The 23,678-nt window shown below is 40.0% G+C and overlaps 1 long non-coding RNA gene across 1 annotated transcript in view; it reads left to right on the forward strand.

Annotated features, from left to right (window-relative positions):
• Nucleotides 1-23,678, forward strand: part of LOC142604081 (uncharacterized) — a 78,468-nt gene that overhangs the window by 16,279 nt on the left and 38,511 nt on the right. The window lies entirely within an intron of this gene.

Consider the following 23,678-nt stretch of genomic DNA (forward strand, 5'->3'; position numbering starts at 1 on the left):
TTGAGCCTTGGGAAACAGAAACGGACCCAGACCTGTTATCACTTGTAACTTGCTTTACAGCTGGATTGACTGGGGGGGGACTTTCTCAGGATAATTAAGTAGGTTTAAGTCCTGAGAAGTGAAGGACATATGTGCACTCACACACGCGTTCACACTCAGAGATAAACACGTATGTGTTTGTGGCCGCCCTGTAATTCTCATCCGCATTGGTAGCAAAGTTCTCTTATTCTGTTATTTTGCTTTATTTCTAAACTGCTTCCCAGACAGCTGGGCTATGAGTACCAGTCCATTTGAGATATAACTCGATGTGACCATGTTGTGCACCTTTCAAGCACCTTCAGGAGATTTCTACTTTGCCTTTAATCAAGCAAAATAAGGACATTATTTGCCAGTTAAGGAAGAATTTAGCCTTTGGATTTTACACCGTTATTTACAAGTATCTTATGATACAGGAGGGGGGAGTCATTCTTCCCTGCATCACTATCTGGGCTTCTGGTCCTTATGAATTCAAGTTTCTTCTTTCCACTGATGAAGCTGCAGTTTCTGCTCTCCCAAATGTGTCCCCTAGCTTTGGTCAGGTCCAGTCTTGGATTCCTGCCACCGCTTGCACTGAACATAGGTAGCTGAAGGATGATCAGGCAGTAACTGCATTACTAAAGATAACTTTCAAAAAACATAGTAATTTTACTGTTACTTAAATTTTCTTCTCCCCTTCCACCCCTTTCTGCCCCTGCTAGAACCTTCTTTGTCCAGTGGAAGTTGCTTTTCTCCCAGATGTAGCTGATAAAACCCCAGCTCTTCTGGTGGCCACATCCTAGCTGAAGGATAGAAACCATTCTTTTTCAGGTAGAGTACTGCATACTTGCAAGACAAAATTAACCAACTCTGTGCACAAAGAGCTTTCCCTCTTCCAGTGGATGTCTTTCATTTAATATGTAAGGTCTTCCACAAACTTTCTCCCCCACCTGCACTTCTAGTGGCTCTAAGGAGTCAGAAGGAAATGTTATGGTCCCACTTCAGAATTCCTTACACTTCCCTCTGACTATTATCTTGTATTTTTAAGGCATAATAATAATAATACATAATTGTTTTTCTGAACTTATGACAATGGAGTGATGTATATGCTTGCTCTTCAGATGACCTACTCTGAATTGTAGTGTATATTAGTTTTCTTTGTACCGAGACATAAACTAAGAGACTATTAAGTGTGTAGAATTCCAGACTAGTGCATAGGAAAAAAAAAACCATAAAATGCTCCTCTTGTTAAAATTACAGTTACTGTACTGTTCTGCTTAAAATACTGCACAGTCATAAAATTCAGCTTGAAAATTATATGATCAGTCTCAAAGCAACTGCCGTCAACAGTTCTCCTTGTCAGTCCTGTACAGTTTAAGTACTGATTAAATTCTACAAAGATGGTCAAAAATGACATTTCAGCATTGCAGAGCTGGGCTCTGGGATTGCTTTGAGCTTGCAGGTAATACACAGGCCAGCAATTATTAATGTTTAACTGAATGACATTGCAAATAATGAGAAGACACTGCAACTTTAAAAGAGTAATTTCTTTAAAGGCTAAGAGTGACTGTTATCATTTTAAAAAATTCTATATTTATTCCAGCTTAGTCCTTAACTGTGAGCCATGCTATGTAATAATAATGGAACTGCTCAGACAGCAATTTACCAATGTGCTTGAGGCCCTGTCAAACCACATGGAGTGATGCCATAATCAAATTCATAATGTCTTATCTTCTTCAGATAAAGTAATCATCAAAGGAGTGCTGGCATGAACAGAGAAAAAATTCAGGGCTTAGACATGCGCTAATGTAGTGAGCTGTGACACAAATTAGGCCGTCCCTGGTTTGCCTTTCTTCTCTATCTGTGTTTCCAATTGGTCTGCCAAAGACATGCGTCTGGCTTTGTTTCATACCATCTTCTGAGACAAAGGAGCTTTATAACAGAAAAAAACTTGAAAGGGTTAAAATTTCAGCGAAGTGTTAGTGTTCCCCCTCCCTTCTTTTTCCTTTAACAAAGTTATTGGCTGGCATTATAGAGAGCAAATCCACAGACTTGAGATTTTCAGTTAAATCAATAAAATATTGTTTAAAAAAATGGAGTTAAGTGCATTATCTCTCCATTACTCCATTATGGTTTGCCCTCAATCATGGAAGTGAGACAAAGGTTCCCACAAGGCAAATCACATTTGTAGTTAACCTAAAACAGCTTTCCCATATTGGGGAACTATTTAACGTCTCTTCTCTGCTTGGTAATTAAGCATGTGCCTATCACTAAGCATATTAGTAATATTGCTGAAGTCAATGGAAGGATACTGGGGTTAAAGGCAGTGGCTTACATATATAATATCCATAAAGAAAACAAGAAAGGAAATCACTGTTCAAGGGCAACAGGAATGAAAAGATAAATCCTTTCAATCATACAGTAAAATACACAGGGATGGAAGAGAAAAAAACCCTGGTTTTTTGTTGTAGAGGTGTCCAATTCGAAAGCTAGTGAAGTCATTACAATATTTTTTGGCTTCATGGAGTTTTTTCTTTTCAAATTTATTTCCCTGACATTTGGCCCAGACCAACTTGAACATCCCATTGATCGATTTGTGCAATTCTGTTGAGTTGTTTCTGTTTTAAATATTTGCTCAGGCCTTGATGCCGTATCTCACTAGAATGCTCCTGTGACGTATATGAGGCCCAGCCTCATGTATCTTTTGTTGATTTTTGTGAACTGCAAGGCAATTAAAGCCCAGTTCTCCAGTATGCTGAGCAACCTCAGCTCCCACAGACTGCGGTGGGATCTGCTGAGGAGATCTGATTCTAGCTGCAAGGCTGTGTCCTTGTCAGTATACTAATTTTGTATAATTGGGAAATATCTGCTTTCCACAAATGTATTACAGAAACAATTAAGCCATACAATGTTTACATGCCCAAGGACTTCTTCACCTGTAATAAGGAAAAGAAGTATGAGCCAAATATTTGCAGCTTTCCTTTCAAACAGTTATGTTTGATTTTGGCCCCAGAAGTGTAGTCCCCCACACTTTTATTTTCTAAAATGAATAATCCTCCTGCAAAAGTTGCAAAAAGTTGGATAATTAAGGGGCCCAAGTGTAGATTTTTAAAAATGTTATCTTCAGTCTATTTTAAGATATGTAGAGCCCACAAGTGTACTATTCTGATGGGGGAAAAACACACGAAAAATCAGTATGAAAATGTACTGCGACACTACAGAATACTAATCACTCCTACACAGAGAGATCCTTCATTTTATCTGCTTTTGCAGAAGGTTTTTATAAAGTCAGATTTTAGAATAACTAAAACCCAGTACAACTGAAGGAGACAAAGCTTTGCACTTGAACAAAGGAATGTTTTCTCAAAAAATAACAATGACAATCTGGTTTGTGCTTTTATAGCTGTGCATATTCTAGATGATGGATAGATGGTAACACAAGGAGAATATATAGTGAGCTGAACATGCTCTCCATTAAAAAAATCCCAGGCAACTAAGCTTCAATGCAAATTCATGTGATGTGACTGCTGGCAGATTTGGCTGAAGGATTCTATGTATTAGACTTGCTCCTGCTCTAAACGATGGCCAAACATCGTTTATAATTTACCAAAGAGAGAAAGATCCCTCCTGGATCCTGGCTCTAAAAGTTTGGGAGGCAGCTTCTCCCTTTCTTTTGACCTTGGACATACCGAGACTTGGAGGTCTGGTTCCCAGCACCACGAGTGGACTGGTTTACCACAGACTTTCCCCTTTCTTGTGCCAAGAATTTTCACCCGTCACATTCCACCCCATGTCCTCTTGGATGTCTTCATCGAGTCAGCTCCTCGCCTGATCCATGAACTGAATAGCCAGGCAGGAGAAAGGGCAAACAGCTTGTCTTCCTGGGAGGTGGATTCTGCACCAGCTTTAATATCCGACAGGAAAGGGCACAACTGGAGGTGAGCCAGGACAAGGGAGTCCAGTCTCTGTCCTTGTGCTTACAGGGACTGTGCAGGTATTCCGCGCCACAAAGAGTTGTCACAATCACAGAGGGACACAATCGTATTGCCTTGCTCAGAACTAGGAAGGAGAGTCCCAGAATTGCTCTGTGGGTAGGAGTTTATTTTCTCATGGCACTGATAGCTCCCATAATGAACCAGAAACAGACTAATGTGTCCCAAAGAAACAGTCTCTGAAACCTGGATAATACATTTGACCTAAATGGGAGGTGAGTACTTCAGCAGGGAATCCTTCCAGTACTTCCAGTTTTTCTGGAGCACTTTTGTCATTTTGACTTTAGAGGACACAAGTTCTGACCCACCCCTCAGATTCCTTGGCACTGCCGAGTGCCGGCGTTGAGTACTAGTCATTGGAGGATGAGCTCTGGTTTCCTGCAGAGGGCAACTGTCATTTGCCACTGACTGTAGTTTATAAGAGAAGCAGTACAATACTAGGAGGAATGAGAGGTTTAAAAAAATTTTAGTTCATAAACTTAAAAACAAAGAAGCCTATTTTGAATTATTTTGATGAAGTTTTAATCATTTGCCCCTGTATCACATCAATACTTTAGTAGTGGGTTTTTCTGTCAATGGCTCTTCTGATATTGTGGACGATAAAACCATCAAAAGTCTTTACAGGGATTTACTGTTGTTCTTGTTGATGATAGAGTTTGGGCGTCAGATAAATGAATCTTCAGTACGGGGGCAGATTGACTGTATTACAGGGGGACCTTTGGCCAACCTGGCTCCATCTGAGCCAGCTCATGTCTGCAGCAGGATAACCACATTTGTGCCATATTGTGCTCTGTGGAACCACTGGCCTGCTCCACTGCTAACTCATGGCTTTCAATGCTCCATCACTGACCATATTCTTTTCTTCATTATATCCTTATGGTATATTTTTGTAGCACAGTTCACTATGGCTTTTCCTTCCTTTTGCTTTACCCAGTATCATCCATCAGATGAAAAGAAAGAACTTATCTTCATTTAATTCTGAAATGTTTTGTTCATATATCCTAAGTGCTGGCTTCACATATTTCATGGTACCAGCTGCTAAGTTCAAAGGGCAGAGTCCTTACCTGCTTGGAAAGTCGTAACACTTACACTCTGTCAAGTAAATGAGGTTGAGGTGGAAGAGTAGAAGCAGTGCTACGTCACTCATTCCCATCTATTAAGTGAGATACTACTTCATATGCAGTAGCTGATTTCTTCCAATTGTGATGTTTAAAGAGCTCAAACAGTTACAACAGAGAACTGTGGTGGAACAATAAGTGACCTACATGTATTTGTCTAAGTAGCAAGGGTTATTTTCCCTGCTCACATTACTAAAAACATGATCAACAGAGCACTGAGAGAATAAGACATTCATGCTTGGCTTTGGAAAATTCTGTCTCGGCGCAATGAGAGCATAGCTGACCTCACTGCATCATGTTTACCAGCAGAATTTAAACAACCAGGATAAATCATTGTCAGTGATAGCAACAGGAAGTTAATCCAACAACCTTGAGAACATCATTACAATTTTTCACACATTTTCTATCTTTTCAATATCTAAGTGACATCTTACTTCTGTGCTGAAGTACTCAGGGCTACAGAAAGCAAAGCTATCAAAGACACCTACATATCTCCACCTCAAGCAACAAATAAAAAGCAGACACAACAGAAGAGAAAGCAGATGGCCTTGTAAGTGCCCTGAAGAAGATCCTCCAGGTCACATTTGGTAGGTGAAGAGAATCCATTCCACAATGAATTACACCTCTTATAGACATTGTCTTCCTTGTGCTTGTCTTAACAGATGCTGTGTGATACCTTTTGAATGTGACTCCTAATGTTAAAACTGCTTCATTTATGTAGAAACATGAATGTTTAGCATAAGACATCAACAAGGCAGAACCTCTACATCTAATCTAGATTCCCTTTATTGTCAGTGGAGAGAAACAGGATGCATCTGACCTATTTTAGATGCCTACCATAAAATAATGTTGTATCACACTAGCTTCTTACCACTGACATTAAAGGAAGTTGTGATGACTAGCTCAGACAGGGATTTCAACACTGTAGATGTCTCAGACTAGGTGAGACAAGTCCTGCCCACAGCTATGTGGGTATTGCCTTAATGAATCACAACTACAGAGACTTCTCCAATATTTTTAGAGATGGTAGAAATCTGATGTTATTGCTTTCCTGGCAATACTTATATGGGAAATGAACGAAATGAAATGAAATTCTGTGGTATTTTGAAAACGTTTTTTCAAATTTTCACTGACATGAAATTTTTTAAGCTTTCAGTTCTTTGGAGAGTGTCATTCTGATGTTCTATTTTGAGCTTTGTAAAATCTGCATTTTAAACCAATATTTAAAAACTTTGAAACAAAAACTGACCTCAAACAGAAAAGGGGACTGTTTCATGTAGAAATTTGTAATGATCCTTTGTGAATTCTTAAGTTTTATTTAAAAGGAAACAGTCATTCAAAATTAATGTGTCATTCCTGCTGGATTCTTCCTTTTCACAGAAAAAAGATTGGTCCTGAAAAATTTTCCTACTCTGAGTAACTTGTTTCTGGATAGGATGGTGCTTGGGAGAAAGGTGCAAGTAATCAGCCTCAGGAACAGACGTTCCTTACAGATGTTGATCCTGACTAATGTCTGTGTTATCCATCTAGTTCTCTGTTACGCTGCATAGGCTCTTAACCCCTTGACTTCCTGAGTCAGAGTATGCCACATGTTAATTATATAATATGTCACAGTGTTAATGCAACTCCTGGATTTTGCTTTATGTATTTTCTTTTTCCTGAGGCTCAGAGCTACTAATGAAATTGGACTGAGACTTAAGTAGGTTTCTGACACTCTGTGTCCCCAAGCTCCATTTCTGCTCAGGCCCAAAGATTTGTTACTTCTCTCTTTCTCTGCTTCTCCACATCTTCTAGAAGTGGCACTGAACCAATTATTTATAACCAGTTTGTATTTAACTAGCGTTCTTTGGAAAAACAAAACTTAACTCTGCTGAGATTCCCCATTAATTATAATGAATATCTGTTAGCGTAATCAATCAAGTTGCAGTTCAAACACGCTCCCACTGCTCTACTCCTGCAGCAGAGCCCAAGTCCTGAGCCACGTTACGCTGCTTCTCTTGGCCAAGATGCACCCAAACAATTTAATCAAACTGCTGAAGAATTTTACAGCTGTCATGTCTCTTCTCCTTCAGTAAATAAACAGCCAAAGGGACATAAAACTACTAGTCCAACATTAAACATGTAGAATGCCTTCCTTCATAGGTCTGGGCAAGTGGGACAACTTTTAAATTAAAGAAAGACTACACCAGCTGGCTGATGTCCAGAATTGGTCTCTGGGGAGAACTTTATGAGTGGTAACTAACCATAAGTACCCACAGCCTGGGTACTTATGCAATGTTTAGCAGAATGTTGGCAGACACACTGTATAGTACTCATAAATTAGTAATGATAATTAATTAATAATAGTTTGCATTCATGTGACACATTCCTTGCTGCAATTTACTTCTTGTCCTGCTAAACATGGACATGAAGAACAGTTTATCTTCTAGTGATCTACCTTTGTGTAGACTGCTTTTGCATCTTCCTCCCGTCTCTTCCTCTCTACCCTAAGCAAGGTACATTCCATCAAGGTTTCCTCATGCACCTGAATTTCTGGTCCTCTTACGGCACTCCTCTGGATTCTCTCCCAGTATCCACAGCCTTCTGGAAGGGTCATACTGAATGCAGTGCTCCAGGCGAGGCCTTTCCAATGATCAGTAGACCTGAAGGATCGCCTCCCATGTCCCAGAAGTCATGCCACTTTTCAAAAATTCATATGATATTATAGAATCTTGCTCAGCCTGTGATCTATGGGAATACCTAGATACTTGTTTGGTGCCCTGTTCAGTCTTCTGTGTAACTAGCTGTTCTTGCCTACCTGTAGAACCTTGCACCTCTCCTTATTGAATTAGTTTGTTCATTCCATTTCACCAGTTTGTCAGAATCCTTTTACATTCTCATGTCTTTGTCCAATGTGCTTGCAGCTTTTTTTGGTGTGTTCTCACCACCAAAATCAGTGGTGAAAATATTGACTAGTAGCAGACAAAGGATTGCACCCCACCTATATCATTCCAGTGAACCACTGATCATTACTACCTGCTCTTTTATGACCAGTTTTTAATTAATTTTATAGACTGAGACTATGTTTTTCCCATTTACTTTTGAGATACCACATGAAACAGTGAAGTTATTAATGTCAATAGATATGGAATCTGCACCTTTTTTCCTTATCTGGAGCAGAGCTGGTCCATCAATGAGATGGACCAGGTGTAAAGTAAGCAGTAGGAATGCAGAGAAGGGGGAAAAAGGTAGGACCTCCTCCTTTGATGCTGACAAATCCCTGGATCAGATTAAATTTCACCCTTATCTTCTTTTTCCACTTAGATGCTTATAAAAATATATTTGGTAGTTTATTGTAATACTTACCTGGCAATTCAAGGTGATTGACTTCTTATTTCCTGGCTCCCCTTGCCCTCCCACCCCCCCATTCAAGGACTAGATGTTAGGACTGACCCTTTTCAAACATCTGCAACTTGATCTACTCTCCATAGAGGGCAATATCTCCATGATACCTACTAACAGCTCTCTGATTGATTCCTTTAGCCAGTTCATAACACACCCTAGTATAAAATAAATCAGACACAATGCATGTGAAATATTTAACTGATCTCTACCTTGTTGTAGCTGCAGGATCTCAACATTAAGGGATGAAACAATGCATTGTCCCAGCTCATCTACTAATTGATCTAATCCATCTCCAGACCTCTAGCTTGTAATTTGGTTCGGCCGTTATTTCAGGAAAAATATTTAGGCTCCTTTCCTAAATTTTAATATAGCTTCATAAATATAAAATCCTGGCTGTTCCTCAGCCAAGACCAAGTCACAGATATATGTGTGAATTGAACCCTCTGGTGGTGAATGATCTTTAACAAAAAATTTAGCCCATAGCACACACAAAATAAACCCCATTAGCCTAAACATTAGCTAAAGAAGGTTAAGTTACATCTTTTATCTCATGCTTCTGATGGGCTAAAAGCTGCACCTGGTTATCTAAAATCATTCAGATTCACAATGATGTACTAAGATGCAAGACCGCATTTGTGAACCTGACCGTAAGACTTATGAAAACCAAAAGAAATCTATTAAACATCAGTATAATGTTTATAAATTTAGACAAAACTTCTCTTCTGTTTAATGAATAAAAAACTAGAGAAAAACTGTTGTGAGTTCAAATAAAAGTGGTCTTTTCAGGGAAACACTAAAGTTGTATTTGATCAAAGGGAAATATTTTATTTGACCTGAACTGAAATATTTCACTTCATTTGTTACCTATTTAGCTTGTCTTAAAGAAGGTTTGTTTTTTAAACATTACCTGAACTTTTACATGCAAAATGCCAATTCGAAAAAAAAGTTCAATTTGGAAAATGTCAAAATGAAACTTTTTGGCATTTCTGAAACAAACATTTTAGATAAAAAATGTCAACATGAAATGTTTTGACATTTTGAAAAATGTCTCCCTTTTTTGAATCTGAAACTTTACTAAATTTAAATTGAATTTACTATTCGTCTAGAACATAAGAACTGCTTGCGTTGGTAGTTTTCCCTGGGTAAGCAGCTAATCTTCCTGCCAGGTTAGCATTAAAACATCAGCCAAGCAACTGCACAAACATATATTATAAAGCAGTTCTTGCCTTTACTGCAGCTCAGATATGGACTTGTTAGTGGTTATCTATCTATCTGTCTATCTACCTCTCTACACTCTTGCACTTTACAAAGAAAGTAAGAATGAGAGAAAGGATTACTGTTTGACAAGTGAGCAATTTCCCATTAGATTCAAATTATATTTTTATTTAAAAACCTGGCTAGTGGCAGATTTATGAAAGTTCATTCCAGAAAAACATGGTTTATCCATTAAACAGAAGCGAATCTGTAATCCTGAATGAGTTTTAGAGTTTGTTATAGCTAAATTCTTAAAATAAAACAACCCCTTCTAGACCAAATTCAGAGCATTCCAAAATAAGATCGCAAGCTGCAGTGAAGTAGCGTCATGGAATAGTCAGTGCTTGCACCGCATTTTTGGGAGGTTATAGATGCTATATGCTAACCATATTAATTACACATAATTATACAAAAATGAAATCTTATGCTTTACTGAAAAAATAATGTTTTACTCTAGCTGAGAAGCTTCAGCTGTGAAGCAGTTGCAGTTCATATGCAAGAGCTACTTTTTGCGACAGAAGGAATTTTGCATTCGCTTGATTTCACAATTTCTTCGGCCAAAGCCTAAGACGATGCTATTCTAATAGCAGCACGAGTTGAAAGGAAACTGCCAGGGAACACTAAGCCCACCTCAGACCAAGACCCAAAGCATGATGTGGATGCCAAAATGCCGAGCTCTAGCTGCCTGCCCCCTTGGTGGGATCCACAGCCCTGAGCGAGGAGCCGCAGAATGGCAGCCAGAAAAGGCAACATGCTGGGAGAAGCTGCTTAAAGCAGCCACCGCTCAGGCGAAGGGTGTGCCTTCAGCCGTACCCCTCTGCAGGCTCCTTGCTCAGCGCTGGTGGCTCATTTCTCTTCCCATGTGGGATTAGCTGTCTGGAGCACTCTATTAAAGGTAAGTACTCCAGTCCCCCTTTTTCCCCCTTATGATAAAGCAGGACTTGTGCCATCCCTTTCATTGCGAGGGGGGTCTGGGAATGGTTCCTTTTCTGCAGCAGCCCCATGGTGAGGATCTTTACCTCAAAGTGGGGGAGATGTCCGGGGAAGAGGGTTTGAATCCCTCCAAGCAGAGAAGGAAACTGGATCCGTGTCCTGACCAAGCTAACCACTAAGCAACTGGATAACGAGGACTCCTCTGCCCTTCTTTTTAACACAAAGCACTGGTTGCCACTGCCATATGGCAGGCACGCGCTGAGAAAAACCTGCTGGATTTTAGGGGAAGCAAGTACAGGAATGGCTCAGTTTAGAATCCTAGAGTAGCTTGGATGCGTGATAGGCGCCTGCCTTCCCAGCCTCCCAGAAACCGATGCACACATACAACAGGAAAACTGTAGCCACTTGGGAAGTCCCTGTCTTTCTGACCTTGAAGTCCCTTAGTTGGAAGGCAGTTGAAGAGGGGTTGGCTGAGCAGATCTGGACGATGTGTTCTACTCCAATGTCCCTTCTGCTGCCTCTTTTGTATTTGGGATGTAATATGTGGGAACAAAGCGAGGGGATATGTAGAAGTACACATTGATTTGGCTACGGGGCTGTTGGGAAAGTGTTAATTCACCTTGGGGGGGCAGGGGAGGATGCAGTAACACAGCTGCCTGTCATGAGTGCAGAGACCCACCAGCTGTAAGGAATTAATGACTTCCCACAGGGACACTCTAAGAGTTGAGATGGGGGAAAGAAGTGGGCTTCTGCTGGTGTTGATACCTACGTGGAAGACTGCGAAAGAGAATACAGTTCTGCTGAGGAAAAGTTGGTACGTAGGTGAAAGGCACTAAGGCAAGAGGAGTGGCTGAGCAGCTTTCCTTTCAACTCTCTCCTATGTGCTTTAGTTTGGAGCAGCCTTTCAGTGTTTGGGAAGAGACAGAGGATCCTTAATATTGATGCTTCCATTTCATAATGCAGTATAGCTGAAGATGATTTTATGTTTCTTAACTCTGACCTCTTGCCCTCTTCTGAGTTAAGTATCTATGGGCTTCTTTGACTATTAGGGGATTTCTTAACCCTGCTGGTTCTAGTCTAAGTAGTGCTGGGCTTTCATATTTTTTATTAGCTAATTTGAGGAAATTAGATAATGTGAGGTTATTAATCATTACCTAGCATTTAGATGAATGGGGAAAAGGATGTCCACTGCAATAACTCCTGTCCATCAGCAGGGCTGTGTTGATCCCTGTTAGCCAGGGTTCAGCCTGCTATGTTGCCATGTGTAAATTACCTACCTAAATGCAGCAAGCCAGCAGAGCTGCTTCATGCTGAGTCCTAAATTGACACCAAAAGGGAAACTTCCATCCAGACTAGAAATATAAGGAAACTGAGCAGACTAACCAGTAGCGCAAAAAGTTCTGAAACCACAATGGCTATTAAATAAAGCCAATTTTTCTGCAGACACTAAGTCAGTGTTTAAAAATACAAACATCTAGATAATTAGAGGAACTTCAAAATCTGTCTTCATAGCGTTTCAGGCAGGATGACATTGTCAGCTATTCTATTTTGTATTGATTCCCACAAAGCTCAGTTATTCCCAGCCTTCCATTTCAAATGCAGCACCTTGTTTTCCTGTATCTTGAAGCAAAGAAATTAGATAAAAACTATTGATTAGCAAGGCACAGAGGGGAGTGATGTCTGTAACCTTCCTTTGTCTTGCAGCTCTGCAGCTGAGGCAGCAGTAATAGGATTCTGTGCGAGTGCGACTGTGATGAGGTCACACTGCTGAGAAGGGAATGAAAACACTGCAGTCAGCTAGATCGCCTGCTTCTCTGATAGTTTTTGATATTGTTTGTCAAATTGTGATTTGAAGGTTATTTCTCTGGAGGCTAACGTTGCCTTGCTTCTCTTATGCACTTGGCTGGGCTTTTAAAAATTGTACATTCATATAAACACCCCCTTCTCTCCTGAAGTTTTTGGCTCTTATTGGGAGCCAAAAAGGCTCCCAATAAGGAGCAAAAAAACAAGTCTCTCCAGAAATTTTCCATCATTATGAGATTAGAGCAGTTTTTTGTTAGAACGAGTTGGATTTGTTTGGTCTCTTTACCTCTTCTTCCTCCCTCCTTTTTCACCAGGGTGCTGCAGTCCTCTTCAGTTCAAAACAAGTTCAATAAACACTTTCAAGACATATGAGCCGTGAAGGGTTATGCTGATTTAGTGCATAGTGGCATAGCATTTATTGGTATCATTACTCAAGAAAGAAAAGAGGAATTTCCTCATTTCAGTTGCTTTGAGAAACAGGCATTTTGTGACCTACCTAAGGCAACTGCAAAACTGTACAGAAAGTTCTGAAAAATGAAGAATACTTTCTCGTTCCGGATGGGCTCTACCATTTTCATTCTTACGTTGCTTCACAGCAGTGAAGCAGCTTGTTGAGGTGACAAGGAGGAAACTGAGGCACAGAGGGCCAGAGATCCATCATCTACTGGAAGAGGGTGTCAGGTAGTGTCAAATGTAGGATAAGCGCTCAAGATTACCTGGCCCTCAGGACTCTAGTTTTGGTGCATAAGGCAGGCTGCATTCCTCTCTTCCCGCAGAGGAAGATGCCACGCAGGGCATGCAACGCCTTCCACTACTCAGACCTTAGGGGTTCGTTCTCCCTCTGGAAAGCTCCCTTGCCCTAGTTCTCCTCCCGTAACAAGACACTGGAAGATTGGTATGGAGATAGTTGGCTAAGAAAACCCTCCAAATAAACTTTTGGAATTGCATGGCAGTAACAGGATGCCTTTAGCAGGCAGCTGCCTTGTCTGTCTGAGACTTACTGTGCAAAAACAAGTATGTCAGGTCAAGCTGCATATTTTGAGGTTTGGTGTCCCACCCTCTCAAATAAGTGATGTGGGAAGAAGTCTTCTGGGAAAACTCCTTCCCCAGGCTTATTACTGTGGGGTTTTCTGTGGGAAGCAGTGAGACTTTCTCATCCCCTCCTTTACCCCATGTGATGCTCTGTGATCATAATATATGGAACTATCTCATGCTTCCAAGAACAACTCTAGTGCTGAACAAGCACACTCCGGGTGTTTTTCTTTAGGCTTTGTTCTATTCTGTATGATCCCGAGGACGTCATTCCTTGCCCCTTGTTTTCTTCATCCGTGTGAAGAAGGTGATATTTCCTTTCTCGAAGGCTGTTGTGAAAACCTTTTGGTTTTTTAAAGTGTCCTACTGGATGGAGGGTACTACGGGAGAGCAAAGCATCTTGCTGTAATTGATTTGTTTGTGAGGGAAAGCTGATGTTACTTCAGAGATCTTTTTTCCCCTCCCTCTCTGAGTAATCTGCTGGGAAGACTGTTCCCTCATTTGCTGTTGCTATTTTACTGTTTGTATCTTCCTCATTTCATACATGGCTATGTTTAAGGTACCGATGAAGAAGCCCCACAGCTTAAAATAAGCGCTGTGGGTATACTACCTCTAGACTGCCCACTGAATGAGTCACCAATGGCTGGACAGCTGCAATCATATAGTGCCTGATGAAGTACTTGTCAGCTGGCTGCTTCGGAATGGATGAAATTAGTCCTGTTGGTCCAGGGCTGCAGTAGGTATTATCTCATTAGCATTCAGCATCACCTATATGCTCCCAGAGAGGCATTAAGAATGGAGGCTCAGAAAAGGAGATTAGAGGAAAGCAGTGAGTGGGGAAAAGGCTTGAAATAGCATTATTCTTTAGAAAATGGGCAATTGCTATGTACTAAATAACACAAACAGCACATTCTTTAAATCTCTAGAGGGTCAAAGCTTGGCTGAGATTTTTTTTTTACCCTGGTTTGTTTCAGTGCATAAGTATTTTCTTTTAGTTCCCACTTATCTTTTCATTTGACAGATTTTTTTTTTCCCCACCCCCACTCAAAATATATTGCTAAGTGTGGCTTACAAGGGCATGTGACTTTGTAATCAGAGCAGCATCTGGTTCTATAAAGAAATGAACCCCCAGTCCAGAGCAGTGAGTAAGGTTAGAATGGCACATGAGTAGGCATCCTTATGATATCCAGAGAGAATCTGACCCCCCCCCCCAAAAAAAAAATATCACCTCTACCCACAAGACTTAGGCAAATTTTACATTTAATCTCTTAAATATTCTTGGCCACTATTTAGCATAGTTTCATGGTTGGTCATCTATCTCTTAGCAAGATCTAAAGGACTCAGCCAGGTGCAAAGATAATTGTTTCCTTATTTCAGCCAGCATCTGCTCAACCAGCTGGGGAGCTCATCTGTAAAAGGTGACAGGCTCAGGTAGCAGCCGGCAAATCCTGCCTCTCGTGGCACGCAGCCCTGCTGAAAGTCTGTGTAACCCTGCGAGGGAGAGCATCCTGCGAAAGAGGATGCAGTTCTGCTGAGGAAAAATTGAAAGGGTAAGGCAGGTACTAAAGGAATTAAACAAGGAGGAGGAGAAGTTTAGTTATTGCAGAGGAAAAGACTGCAATCTCACAATTTTCCATGTTTTGCTCTGACCCCAAATTACCCTTCCTTCATATTAAATGCTTGTGTTTTCCCCATATATTATATGAATCTATTTTATTTTACAAGGCTATTTATCAACCGCCTGTGTAAGTCTTGACTGCCAATTCTCCATGTCTACCATTAATGAAGAACCATGTCTACCATTATTTTAATGGCTTCTGTGATCTGTAACTCCACACATCTGGTGTTGGTGCCAGTTAGTCTTGTATCCTGATGTTGTGTTCTTTTAGCAGATGGTTTGTAGGAAACGGTTATCTGAAAGTCAAGGAGTGGCAGGAATATCTAGCGTTGTACAGGATGGATGAACACAGCCCCTAGCATTCTCTGATGCAGGGCCCTCCCGCACGCGTATTCCTAAGCAATAGTCAACATTGTAAATAGAGAGAAATAATGTGCTTCTGACTGAGATTTGTGTACAGAGTAGCTAGAGGACCCAGGTCATATGTTGTTAGATTCTGTTACAGATTTGGAAATGTGCTACTTTTTCTTTATAGCTCTGTCGCTAACCAGACATTTTCATTTCTAAGTGCTTGCTTTCTTTCCTTTGTTACCCCAAACTGCCAAAATTAGAGGCATCTGACATAAGAAAGGAAGTCAGTTTTGTTTAATTTATCTCAGATTTATTTTGTGACATTTCCTGGATACATTTACCCATCACATTATTAAACAAGAGTTTATTTTCTGGAGGCTAGAGCTTCAGCTTTGGCTATATTTCAGTAAGACAGGAATTTAAATAATGTCAACATGCTGAGAAATTAGAAAGTCTTTCAGGTGTGTTTTGCAGGAGAAAGTTCAGAGCTCCACTATCTCTCCTAATAGCTGGCCTGGGGCTTTCTCAAATGTATAATCTTATTTTTCCACTCATTTGAAATGTAAACAGAGAATTTTCACAGAAGACAGAGGAATCCATCTGCAAATAATATTTGTTTTTGGCAATTTGTTTCTTTAATTATGATGATAAATTTTCACTGTTTGGCAGCAGCACAAAGAAATATGCTCTTGCATGTCTTTGTTCGTTCAGGAGGAATGGAGAAAGTGGGTCTTGTTCAGAAAGAAATTCCCCCGTCTAGTCACGTAATTCTTGTAATTCACCCCAGCAAGTGATGAGAACCCCTTTTTTTTGCTCTCCCATGGGAAGGATGCTTGGCTATGATTCAGAAAATGGCTTTTTTTGCTTTTGGACAAACCTTGACTGACTCAGGACAAAACCCAAGACATGAGGTTATACAAAATTCTAAGATGAAATCTGCCTTTATCTCTCAAAAAACGCTCAGTTGTAACGAGGAAGATGCATATCTACACATTATTTGCCAGCATAAAGGTACATAGTTCAGAGGTACTGGTATGCCAGCGAAGTATCTGACTTAAATTTGGCGTTGTTCACGCCTGGAACACCCTAAATCAGGCCCAAAGCTTTGAATGCCTCAGATCTGCTTTTTAGAAATGATGACTCGAATACAAATTCTGCACCTTGAATCCATCTCTAAAGCAATGGATCATCCAAACGTTGTTGCTAGGTTATTTAGATATTTTCTTGAGGGTTGGATTTAGAAAATTCACGAACTAATCTTTAAAATCTCTCAGTTCTGTAGCAGCGCACACAAGCTTGTTGTTACTTCTGCTTCCTAGGCAAACAATAGCCAGAGGTGTGGGAGAATGTGAGGGATGAATGTGCATCTTTTCAAACCTCATATGCATTCTTTTGCCTCAAGACTGTGAGCCAGAAGATCTCCTGTATAGACTTAAAGTGACCTACCCTTTTTACAACTGCATCCCGTTAAATCCACATTCCACGGTACATGTGCTGATGTTGAGAAAGTCAGTCATCTGTTTCTCAGTGCAAATATAAGTTTGAGTTTAGTACTGTCTTGGTAGTAAGTTTTCAGAATAATTCTAAACTAGTCTTTTTGATCTTTTTTTTTCTTCATTTTCATTACAAAAGAAATATATATACTTATATTTATAAATCTATTTATTTAAACTATATACTTTGCATTATGTTTTGGGGTGGATATTTTTCGTCTCTCCAAAGCATAAATTTATTTTCAGGACACTTACGACTTGACATATAAATATCCTCTATAGTTTCTACACCCTGAACGCTTGTATTCATGGGACTACTGATTTGATAGGGGAGAGGCATAGAGTTCTCAGCCTGCTTTGGCTTAACTTCTGCATGCCAACAGCACTGACTTGTACACCGCGTACGTGCTGATGTGCCATCACTGAAATGCTTTGCGCGAAGGAGAAACCCTGACAAAAGTAAACGTGTAGTATGTAAAATGTTTTCTGCTCCTTAGATCTCTGTGGACTAGTTCAAAATAACTGCAAAGGCTCTTTCCTGTTCAGACTCTCTGAATGGGCCTTGGTTCTGGGTCAGGAAGAAGGAGCAGAACTGGATGAACTGGATGTATTAAATACTTTATTCAAAAGCTTTATCCCTTTTCTGCTCTTGGATTTCCCACGACTGAATTTTCTTAGTTTTTCCTCTGCTGTGTTGTTTGGCATATGCTTCATGCAAATATACTTAAATCACTGGGCTGGTCAGGAGCCCTTCCCATTTGCCTGTTTTATGATGTTTAGTTAGCTATCTTAGCCATATGGGGGTGTTTTGGTTTGTTTTTTTGCTTTTTTTATTATTCTGTGCCTGCTTAATTGTAGCTTTTATGAAGAAATGGAGAAAAAGTCATAAAGGCAGTAAGACAAATCATTCCCAAAGTAAATATAATGAGGGAAATGAGGAGAAGAGTTGGAGAAATATTTACATGATTTGAATTTTCTGTCAGTTCCTAAAAATAGAACAAAAAATTAAATAAAAAAAAGTACTCAGATGATTTGCTAGTGAAAGGAATAAAAAGAATTACAAACATTAGAACAAATGTTCATTTTTATTCCAAGAAGTACTTCTTGGCAGTATTCAGGAAGCTCTAATAGAAAAGATGAAATTTAGATTTTATCCCACTTGAGCATAAATCAGTGTACTAGACTAAACACTATCTATTGTACAATGCACTGAATTCTTCTCTTTTGTACAAATGTTCAATTAAGTCTGTAAACTTGACAAAGCTACATAAAAATATATTTAAGTGACTCAGCAGGTGCCTTTTGTACAACGTGGGCAGTGTACTCTCTCTAGGATGTAACACACATGGTTTTCATCAGCTGGCAACAATATAAATTGTGTGGTCAGTGATTCTATGAGAATGCATTCATACACATACCATTGCATCATAATGCTAATGAGCTGGATAAAATTCTGGGGATATTTCCTGCAGATTCCTTTCTGGGACTTGAAACCATCAGAGGAGAAATCTCTAATTTAACTAGGATACCAAGAGACAGGTTTGTCACCTTCTGTTCAGCCAGGTATTCTGCAGGTCGCTGCCATCTTCCTGCAGCAAAAATAAGTGCTGCATGGGGAAACCTTTCAGTAGCATTCAAGAATAACAGCAATTACCTAATTACTAGTGTGATCATGTTAAAGGTTACATTAATAGGCACCAATGATGATTGAATATGAAGGCAACGGCGTGAATGAAATCATAATTAGGGAAGTATGAGGTAGGTGTTATGTTAAACATCCAACCAAAAAAGACCTAAGTGGTGCGCAGGTGGACTAAAATGGTATATGTATAACTTAATATGCAACAATCCAGCTTTCAGAAGACAAGAATGAGCCTTGCGTTATTGTTTGCCCCTTTTAAGAAGTTAAGCCAGTTATGAGTTATATTCACCAGCTAGGAAAGCATGTGCTGTGTATGAAACACCCAAGACCTGCACTCCGCCACCTTTGAGGTGCTCCGTAACTTGCAGCAGCGTAGCTGTGGTCTGTACCCAACCCACTGGTTTATCTTCTCTGACAATATGCAGTGTAGTTGCTTTCCTCCAAGTTCATCAGCTACTGGGACATAAGGAGAAACCAAATGGAGTAGCAGGACAGTGGAGGTGCTGCAAGCCCTGGGGACCGTGTCAGGTGGATGATAATTCAAGTTTGGATTTCCACCCATCAGCATACCTAGGAATGGTTTGATATTCTGTGCACGTGTCACATATATGTGAAAAATTTGCTATTAGTGAATTAGCAGAAAAACACCAACATTTATACTATTTAGAGGTTGCGAAGTTTTCCATCAACACTAAATAGGTGATTTTTCATTGTTACAATATATGCAGTGCTAAGATGTCGTCTTATGTCTGTTATTGATTTCCCTAATGCTGCCTTCAAAACTGGTGATTAGAGCTGTATCTTCCCTCTCGTATAGACTTCAGTGTCTCCTAGTGAGCTCTAGAGCCCCACACATTTATGTTTCTGTCTTTGCACACTCTTTTTGTGTTTCTGTTCCAAAACTGCAATACTACAGAATATCTAGAAATCTGGCACATAAATATATTTTCAGAACAGCAGGATAACTGACCTTTTCTTGTGTGGGTCAGAGAGATGGCTTTTAAAGGGAGTTGGGAGATTTACAAAAGAAGGAGAAAAGGAAAGAAACTGTCACTGTTAAAAAACCTTAGGGTCCCCTCCTATAAAGAATTTAATTCAGTTGCCTGGATTATTCCAACTGTAATATAAAAATACAAAATGTCTTCCAGATTGGCCCTCAAAGTATTTTTTACATACAAAACATTCTCCTGAGAGACTACACCCATCTCCATGGTGTACTACTCTCTGTAAAGAAGGTAGACAAACCCTTTAGTTGCCTTATGCAGAGCACAGTGGGTTTCACAGGAGGAGTGTTGCCTGACAGAGTGGGAGATGTACCAGAGATATTTCTGGTACCAAACCTGGCCATTTCTCATGGAGAAGATGGATCTTGCTTTGCTTGAGCTTGTTGAGAAGGGAAAAAAAAAAAAAACAAAAACCAAAACTGGAGCGACCTACTTGTTTTATAAATCCATCTGCCAGTTGTAGTTTTCTGCAGTCCGTTTCTGCATCTGTTTAAGATGAAGGGTTGCATCCTTACAGCCTTTTGCTGTAAAATATGAACTAAAAGGAAATCAGAATATAAAAATCCTTATTTGCAATGAAATCAATTTAATTTGGTTGATTTGAGTTTCTTTTAATTTGATTGTTAGGTGCTGGAACAAGATAACTATAAGAGTAACTCGGTTGTCCTCATGGAAGGCAGCAGAGGTGTCTGCATTGCTTGGCACGCGCAGTGAGAGTTTGGGAAAAATGCTCTTCGGTGTGTATCTCTGCCTTCGGAGACAAAATGAACAAAACCTGAATTGTTCCAGATATGAAAGAAAATTCCTTTGCCTGCCCTACATATGACACTAAAAGTGGGTCAGTTGATGATTGTTAAGGGCTGGTGTATGTGGGGTGTGGGGGAGCAGGGAATGGCACACAAGGAAAACTCGGCGCTAGGAGCTGAGACAGGAACCACAGCGGTGCGCAGCCCTTAGAGGCCACTGTCTGTCAGGGCATGACTCCAGGTGTTTTTCAGATACTTCAGTGTGAGTTTCTCAAGCTGCTAATTTTAGGGGACTTTGATTCTCATTCTCATGTGGGATTTGAACAGACATGAGCTGTTTAGTGCTGTTAAATAATCAACATATAATTCAGTTACTGCAGCACGTGTGCACATCCTGACACACTCTTATCAGACAGGGTGAGAAATGCTGCTGCTGTTCAGGATACTTGATTGTGCCCCTTGGCTATTCTAATACAAATGTCGTCTGGACCCAGTTCTGGAATGAGGCTATGAAAGTCTGGATCTCCCTGGCCAGGCAGATGCTTGCGCCTGATTACTGTAGTTGGTGGCAGCGCTGCTGTTCCCCAGGTTGTCTGTGTGGTCTGGTATCGGATAGCTTCTGTGTAGCTCGTTCTTCACAAACCTCACATCTCTGGGGGTATGAGTAATACAGTCCAACATTTTGCTCCTTCGTGTCACAGGTGAGGCATTCCTTTACTAGAGCAGGCCAGAATCTTGTATCTCTTCGTGCACTTGTGTCATTGAAAGACAAAAGGTAATGGAAACTCATGTTTGAATTCCAGATCTCATATCTGCTAGTTTCTAAACGTAAAGGGCATTCTTAAGTATCACTCTTTTGGAAGACTGGATCATCAGAAGCAGAGTTCCCAGGTCAGAGGAGGGGAGCCACAAGTGTCAATGGATGCTGCTTTGACTTCCTTCATTCTTGGTGGCATCTTGTGAAAATGAATGTGTTCAGCCTTGTTAGCAATCATGCATCCTGGAACTGATAAAGGTGACTTATGATAGATGCCTGCCGCCTCTTATCTCAAACGTCTCTTTGAAAAGCTCCTTTGGCAAGAAGCCCAAGTGCAAAGGAATAATTCTTCTGTCTTAGACCAAACTTCTAAAGAATCTGAAAAGTTAACAGGGTCTGCTGGCTCTTGCTTCTATTCCCTCCTCTCATTTCTGCTTTCTAGATTATTTTTAAATCTGAATGTCTGACTGCTGCTCATTTTGCTGATGCAAAACTTCTCAATATCCGGCAAAAGAACAGTTCTTATTGCTTTCAATAGTCTTTGGATCATGCCTTCGGCTTCACTTCAGCTTTGGGTCTGCCTCTGCAAAGTTCAAAGGATTTATAGTCTCTACTCCAAGTCCTTATCCAGTTTTTCTGAGTTCGCTTAAGTCTATAGATTTGAAAGGTATCAGCTCTTCACCTACGTATCGGCTGTATCTACTACTAAGCAATAACACAGACATATAATGTAGGAAGGAAGGAAAAAAGGACATTGTGTTATAATGTTTAACTTGTGAAACAAGAGGAAATATCTTCAACCTGTGATCCGTTTGGGTTGCATAAGCTATGAATGAGGTATTGTTAGAAGAATATTAAATATACATGTATATATTAAATATTTAACTTGATCTTTGTTCAGTTTGCCTTTCTTGTAATTCCTTTTCAGTGTTCATAGAAAACAAACCTGATTTTTATACTGCTTGCCAGTAGTGACCTCAAATTTTCTGTTTGCGTTAATAATATCAATTACCTGCACGAGTCACGTTGAACTTTGTCACTATATTGGAATATGTCCACAACGCTTTTTGCCATGAAAACAATCCCTATTGCTTGAAATACACCATGAGTGGATTTACTGTTTCATGCATATATAATTCTGCTAGTTCTTAATTTTTTTTTCACTATAAAGCTTAAACATGCAACTGTTCTAGTAACTTAGGCAGAGATGCTAGAAGAACTCCAGAGAAATGCTATTATCAAATACAGGAATGAATGCAACCTGAAATGTCCCTTCACAACAGCCGCTGGAATCCCCAAGTTTGCTGCAGACCACAAGTATATTTTAGACCTTAGATCAGTGTATACCCACACTATGTCTCCTACAGCTGTGAACTGCTACTCTTTGTTTAGGACCGGGCAAACCTCCAGTGGCTATGTTCTTACAAGGAATGCATTTTCCAGTGTTTTGATTTAATGACTATTATTCAAGCTGAAGTCAGTTCCTTTCTCACACTATTTTAGGCTGTGTGTGGTAAACCTTCGTGCCACTGTTCTCCTCAAAAAAATTCTGGTATTTTCTTTCTGTACTAAACCCAATACAAATTATACCAAGCTCTGTATCTTATGAAATAAATGTTGGTTATCTTCATAATGAATAAATCCTGAATGTAAATGAAGCTTGCAGTTTGGTATTCCCGCTGGCCTACTAACCCTCCTTTTTATCGCTGCTGTTCAATGCAATAGTGTCAGGAAGTTCCTGTTATGTGTTTGCTGATGTACAAATAGAGAACAAAAGGTGCCTGCCCCAAGGCTGAAGTTCAGATATTTCTATTGATTGAATAAATATTGGACATTTGTCTTTTCTTGCCAGAAAATGATACATTAAGGCAACTGTAACCTGGACAGATACACAGTGAACTCTGGAGAGGAATTCTGTCTGGAGAGGGGCTTGCCATAATGGATGGGGAATGGGGGGAGGCAAGCGTGTGACTGTGGAAGAGGAAGAACATTATACACTTAGTTTGGATTTCAGTGTGATACTTGATTAACCAGACTTTGAACAGAACTACGACGTGTGTTTTCCAGCATTTACTCCATCCTTGTGTGCCTCTGAGATGGTTTCACATCCTTGTTCTCAGGGTGGGGAGTGGACACCGGGAGGCTGCAGCCTTTGTGCTACAGGACTCTGGGACCATCCCGTCTTTCTCACTTGCGTTCAGGACCTTACCCAAAGCCTCTCTCGTGTAGTGAGAAAGCCTTCAGGACAGTGTTTGCCCTAGATAATGGGCCAGATCTGCCATTACTCAAGACCTACATGCTAATCTTTCAGGCATTGTGGTCCTTATTTATCACTTAGAGTGGGTTGAAATTTCCATTTAATTTAAAATTAATAAAATGGAACACTTTATTTTTTTAAACTGTCAAGGGGAAAGTTATTTTATTTCCATTTTAAAGTGAAAATATCTCTTACAATTTTTATTTTTAGATCTTTCTTTACACGTGCTTTTCTTTGGTAGGCGTAGTTACACAGTAGGATAATTTTATTTTGAAAATT

The sequence above is a fragment of the Balearica regulorum genome, chromosome 16, assembly GCF_011004875.1.
Source record: "Balearica regulorum gibbericeps isolate bBalReg1 chromosome 16, bBalReg1.pri, whole genome shotgun sequence".
Taxonomy (NCBI): domain Eukaryota; kingdom Metazoa; phylum Chordata; class Aves; order Gruiformes; family Gruidae; genus Balearica; species Balearica regulorum.